Consider the following 7,005-nt stretch of genomic DNA (forward strand, 5'->3'; position numbering starts at 1 on the left):
TCTGAGCCCCATTTTTAATGGGGTTATTTGATTTTCTGGAGTCCACCGTCTTGAGTTCTTTATCACTCAAGCAATGCAGGGTATGAGTTCCAACTCTTGAAGTGGGACTTAACGCAAATATAATAACGATTGGTTATTCCAACAAGCTTTGTGCTGTTGTTTCCCTAATATATATTGCAGTCAGGATAGTATTGTGGATATATCATTTGAAAAATATTTTTATGGTTTTTGAAAAGTACCTATGTAACTCAGTGAACATTGACATTGTTTGCAATCCATCTACTATGATATGCCAAGCTTCATTCTGTGGGTATATGAAACAACATTCTCCACAGCCTTTGGTAAGATCTATGGTTTGGGGTGATTTCTAACCCATTTGTAAAATAGAAAAATTGAGGTGAGAAATGGTAAAATTACTATTCAGCTTTTATTATGAACACACACACACACAGAGGCACATACATGCACTCATGATTGTATTCCATGTATTAGGGACAGGATTCTATTGATTCTATAATGCAATACTCAACTAAACCTTATTTCTATTGGTTCCGTTTTTTGAATTATTAATAAAAAAAAAACAATTGAAAATTCTGCCAGCTTTAAAGACAAAATAAAATGTAAAGAAAACTTCAGTACTAAAGATGAATTTTACAGTGCTCATGTCCTTCCATATGAATACTTATTAAATATTGTGGATCTGAAATTACGCTGGGTGTTAGAATCTTCTGTCTGTTATGTCAGGGTGTGTTACTTGCCGTGGATACATAGGGGAATTTATTAGTGTTGTGAATCCTAGCTGCTCAGTTACAGTTTCAAGTAAGTTGCATGTGATCTGCTCTGTATATTAAAGGTGCAAATGGTAATATATTTCTTCATTTCTTCATGACTATTAGATTACTTAGCTTTACCACAAAAAAAAATCTATAGAAAATGCAGCAAGAATCAGGAAAAAATAAATTTCAGTTGATGAAGCAAAATATATCTTGGAGAAATGACTCTATTCCTGGGTTTTGCTAATCATCAATTGAGCATTTTGAGTAACCTTGCTTCTCGTATTAACCACGGACCAGCAGCATTGGCATCCCGTAGGATCTCATTAGAAATACAGAAGACTGGGCACATACAAATTCTACTGAAGCAGAAGAACAAAATCTCTATAAAATTTATGTGAGCCTTACTATTTAGAAAGCACTTCATATGAACCCTATGGGAAAGTATCAGTGATACTACTTACAGGAGAAATATTTGATTTCTGAGGTCTGAGCTCAGTTTTTGCCTCTAATAAATTAAATGACAAAAAAATAACAATTGAGAATTAATCTCAAAAGAAGTGAAGAAAACGTAAGACAGTACAAAATCAATGTTACTAATTCAAAAAGTAACTGTAATGTCATAGGAAGTGAATTTAAAGGTGTTGTCTTCTATACTCTATTGAATAGTTAAATAGATTATAAGAAGGAAAAGTTGTGTTGTAGTTCATTTGATAATGTTAATTTTCTTCCCTTGTAGTTACACAAAGTTCATGGTGTTTTATGTCATAGCTGAATGTTATGTTTATAAACTGCAGGTGCTACTAAAAGTTCTGTGTGTTATCATCTAATCAGAGAGCAAGGAATCACAACAGAATTTGTTTAAAGTTAATTGAAAATATATTTCAATTATATGAAACATCCCACCCAGAGTTTTCCCTTCCTCTGCTCCTCCTAGGTCCATCCTCATCACAACCAAATCCTATCTCCTTCCTTTCCAATCCATTTCTCCTCCATTTTCTTGTCAGAGAAGCAAATCTTTAAGAGAGGACAAAGCAAGACATAATAAAGCAAGACCAAAAAAAATTCATTAAAGGTTGGACAAAGAAACTTAATAAGAATAAAAGTATCTCAAGAGTAGACAAAAGAATGAGAAATACATCTGCTTCCACTGTTAGGAGTCCTATAGAAGCACCAAGCTAACAGTGAATACATATATGTATATGACATGGTATAGGTCATATTTGAGATGTCCATCTCTGTGAGGCCATGTGAGCCTGCTTAGTTGACTTAGTGGGTCATGTTCTCCTTGTGTCCTCCTTTTTTGGACCTTCATGCCTTTTTTGGATTCTCTCGCTTACCTGATAAAGACTTCCAATTTAAACTATCTCTTGGCATAATGTCCTACTGTAGGTCTCTGAACCCCCTCACATCTGCTGCTGCAGGAAACCTCTCTGATGACTACTGGATAAGGCACCAGTATATAAATACAGCAAAGCAACATTAGGAGTTATCCTGAACTTTTGTCCCCCGCCCGCAAGAACACACTCGGGACAACCGGAATCTTCTGCGGCAAAAGCTTTATTGCTTCTTCAGGAGGGAAGACCCTGACCCCAGAAAATGGAGTCGCTTATATAGCCCTCAGCCATGGTGTTTCAGCACCTGATATGGCATGTCAGCTCCTGATTTGTTGCTCGCCCATCACCCCACTATTACGCCCCGAGAATGGGCAGTGACTAGGAGTGAGTTCACTCTCACACCTTCGTAAAAGGCTTGTTTACTAGTTAGGCACAGCGGAGGCCAGCGCCATCTTATAATGGAGATTGCTCGCGGCACAGACGGCTCTCCACAGCAATTACTCGCGGCACGGGTCTCCACGAGGAGTCCCTTCATTTTTTTCCATTTGTGTTTAGTTAAGACCTAGGCCTCTGGGCTAGCCAGTCTCCACTTTCTGGCCCTTCAGGGAGTGTTGAAAAAGACCTCCATGTTCTGGAGTAGATCTCAAGTTAAACCAAACTTTTATTGGCCCATGTGTTCTGCACCACCATTTCCCCAACAAAACTTACAGGCAGGAACAATGGTGGGTAGAAGGATTTGTGGCTACCTGGAGGTCCTGGTTTTTCTTTCCATCACCTGCAGAATACCTTCTCATGCTGAAGAGACTAAAATGTATTGGTGAAGCTCAATGTCTACCCCAGCTTGACTTCTCTATATCCAATGAGCTGAGTAGATGTTGTCATCATCAGTGGAGGCCCCATTGCCAGTTTTTAGTGGCCAACATTTTGTCCTAACATGAGCCTGGATTATTTAAGGGTCACCATGGGAACTACTTAGCCAACAATTCAACTGTATGCAATCCACTTTCACCACTAGAAATCTTGCCTGACTACAAAAGATGATCAGTTGAGAGTTTCTGTTACTAAAAGTCCTCACTAGGACACCCTCATAGATTCTAGGAAGTTTACACTGCACAAATTGTCCACACTATCCCTAGACCACACCCCCAATTCCTGCTGTATCTTCCAAATTCTTTCCCTCCACCCGACCTGATTCCCTCTACTTCTATTCTTACCTGTCCCCAGTCTAACTGTAGAATCTATTCTATTTCTTCTTCCAAAGGGATTTAAGATTCCTTTATTGAGAATTCTTTTCTTAGATCTGTACACCTTTTTAATTGATTTTTTTTAATATTTAGGTTGTTTTGAGTACATTATATGGAACTTCTATGGGATGTAGAGTTGGTAAAAGTCTTTTCCCAGTGTTACAGAAAGTTCCATGATGTGCTGAGAAGAATGTATATTTTATTGTGTTTTGGTGGAGTGTTATGTAAATATCTTTGGTTTATAACATCAGTTAGCTCCAGAATGTCAGTGTCTGGATGACCTGATCATTGGTGAGGCGGGGTCAAAATGTATCCCATTATCAGTGTGTGAGGTCAATGTGTGACTTAAGCTGAAGTTGTTTTTCTTTTACAGAGGTAGATGTCCTTGTATTTGAGGTATAGATGTTAAGAATTAAAGTGCCATCATGGTGGATTCTTACCGTGATGTGTATGAAGTGTCCTTCCCTATTTTTTGATTATTTTTGGTTTGTCCATTTTGTTATTAAAATGGCTATACCCGTTTGTTTCTTAGGTCCATTTATTTGCAATATCTTTTTCCACTTCTTTACTCTGAGGTAATATATATCCTTAATATGGAGGCATGTTTCTTGAATGAAGCAAAGATGGTGGGTCCTGTTTTTTTTTTATCCATTCTGTTAATTTGTGTCTTTTTATTGGGGGAATTGAGACAATTGATATTGAGAGATACTAATTAACAATGATTATTAATTTCTGTTATTTTGTAGTAGTAGTAGTAGTAGTTGGTGGTGGTGGTGGTGGTGGTCGTGGGGGTGGTGGTGGTGGTAGTGGTATGTGTGTTTGTGTTTTCCTTCTTTTGTTTTTTCTGATGGGAGATTATTATTTCCTATATTTTCATGTGTGTAGTTAACTTCCTTGATTTAGATTTTTACTTTTAGCACCTTCTGTAAGACTGTATTTATAGCTAGATTTTTTTATATTTGACTTTTTAAAGGGATATCTTATTTTCTCCATGTATAGTGATTGAAACTTTTCCTGAATGTAGTAACTGGGCTGGCATCTGTGATGTCTTAGAATCTGGATCATATTAATACAAGCTCATCTGTCTTTTAGTGTCTTGACTGAGTTATCAGGTGTAATTCTAACAGGTTTGCCTTCATGTATTAGCTGTCAATACTCTTTATTTATTCTTCATGTTTAGTGTTTTGATTATTATGTGTTCTAGTTATTTTCTTTAATGGTCCAATCTATTTGGTGTTTCTGCACGTTTCTTGTACCTTTATAAACATCTCTTTCTTTAAATTAGAAGAATATTCTATGGATCTTTTGAAAATGCTTTCTAGACTTTGGATTGCGATTTTTCTCCTTCATCTATTCCTTATTCATAGGTTTGGTCTTTGCACATTGTCCCAGATTTACTGGTTGTTTTGTGTCAGATAGTTTTTATATTTTCTATTCTCTTTGAATGATGTTTGAATTTCTTGAATTGTATAGTCGGTGTCTAAGATTCTCTTTTATCTCTTGCACTGTGTTGGTGAAGCTTGTCTCTGTAGTTCCTGTTTACAAGCCTACATTTTTCATTTGCAGGATTCCCTCATTTTATGTTAACTTTTTTTGCTTCTGTTTTCATTTTCATATCTTGGATACATTTGTTTATTTCTTTAAATTTTTTTCTTATGATCAAATTCCTTAAATAATATCATACAATCAACCAATGCTATGATGGTTGATCACCATACCTCTAACAGATCACTCCGTAATTCATCTCCAAAACTAAAACATTTACATCCTGTGGTTAATGGCTGTTCCTCTATAGTAAGGAAAAAGAAGTGATGAACATATTCACTACATTTTAAATGAGTGACTGTAAATCCTCTGTCATACAGTATCTCATTATGATTGACTTTTTTCATTGTAGAAAGAATAGATGAATATAGAATTAGCATTAGTGATTTTTTTCAATGACAATATAAACTTAATGAAAATCATTTAAAATACTGGAGCTACACATCTACATTGCATTTTACTGTCTTCATTATTGTTGTTTCACATAGGTTCTCAATGTGCAGACAAGGATATCCTGGGACTTACTGTGTAATTAGTCCAGAATATCCTCCAACTCAGGGCAATCCTCTTGCTTCTGACTCAAAGGTGGTGAGATAATAGGCATCATATACCATACTCAGATAATGTTATTTAAGATTTTTGTGTATAAATTCATATTTTATTAGTTGGCCTTTAGAATTCCAAAAAGGAAATTCTGATTTAATTGAATTACTTTAAAAAATGACACTGTTATTAACTGTTTTATTACTGGTTTAAGTCAGCTGTTGAATGTTGGACTCTTCACATTGTTTGTATACATTTGCTTCAGTGATGGTAATGATTATACTGCCATATTTTGCACTTGGCATGCTGAAGTTGATGGGAGTTTTAGATGAGGCAAATAGTGCAGTATTGAAGAAAATGGTGGAAAAACATTTCTCATTTACTGATGTGGCTTTCTCAGTTCATTTAGTGCTGAACTGCCTGGAGATAGAAGTGAGAAGATGAAGCACAAGGATACTGTTTGAACATTTCCACAGAGTGGAAAGAGCTGAGAGGCTATCATGTTTCTTTTCTTATATGCACAGTATCTATTGTATTGTAAAACTGAGTTCAAGTTCATTTTCAAATAAGTTCAGGCAAAAATGTGAGAAATTAAATACATGGTCTATACAGATATTCTTACCTCACTGTATTTAGAAGATTTCACTGATTGGATGTGATTTTAGATTGTTTTAAGAGGAAGGTCTTAATGGCCATGCTCATTTTTTTAAATTTTCTTCACCTCCTGTATTTCATTGAATATTTTTGCCTTCCCTGTGTAAAAAAAAACATATTTCTAATAGTACTGCATTGTATAATATATTATCATAAGTGGCAGGAGGTATCTGGCTCATTTTACTTCATGGAATTTCTTTAATTTTTTTAATTCTTCGAGTATTTTACAATAAACATGTCCTATAGTGAATAAGCTTCTACTCCTGCTTCAGAAGTCCATAGACATATTTCCTCATCTGTGGTAAAGAGGATTTAAAATTGCATGACAGACTCATCTAATGGCTGAAAAGTTGACAGAGGAAATGACCATCTGCGTATTCCTTTTCAGGGTGCCTACTTACAAAACTACAAAAATCAAACCTTTCTGAATTTTTGAATTGACAGCCTGTGGAGTAAGATCTTGGCCCATCTGAATTTGAAACGCATTTAAATTGTTTTTTTTTTCAAAAATAATAAATTATAAAATTTGTGATAATTTTCGTTCAACTGCTCATTGATCCATCTTCTTTTAATGCCAGCAGCAAAGCAGGACTTCAGGCTCCGTCTTAGTCTTAGCAAATTAGACCTGTGTTTTAAAAAACTCTGGTGGTGTTTGTACACATTCGAGTTTGGAAAGTACTGGAAACCAAATTCTTTCCCTTATGTCTAGAATACCAAGGCATTGTAGGAGCTATGAGTCCTAACCTTCCTTTGAAAGTGGATATATGTGACTGTACTCTCAAATGCAATGAAAGTTTATTTTCTTAAATTTTACAAGAGATAAATAATCTCAGTCTTACATGCTTTAAAACTGCAGATTCATGTCTATTCATACCCATAGAGATTTTGAGCTAGGTTTTTGGGTTTTTT

The 7,005-nt window shown here is 35.4% G+C and overlaps 1 protein-coding gene across 5 annotated transcripts in view; it reads left to right on the forward strand.

Moving 5' to 3' along the window:
* Positions 1-7,005, forward strand: part of Galnt13 (polypeptide N-acetylgalactosaminyltransferase 13) — a 617,871-nt gene that overhangs the window by 368,905 nt on the left and 241,961 nt on the right. The window lies entirely within an intron of this gene.

The sequence above is a fragment of the Mus caroli genome, chromosome 2 (genome assembly GCF_900094665.2).
Source record: "Mus caroli chromosome 2, CAROLI_EIJ_v1.1, whole genome shotgun sequence".
Taxonomy (NCBI): Eukaryota; Metazoa; Chordata; class Mammalia; order Rodentia; family Muridae; genus Mus; species Mus caroli.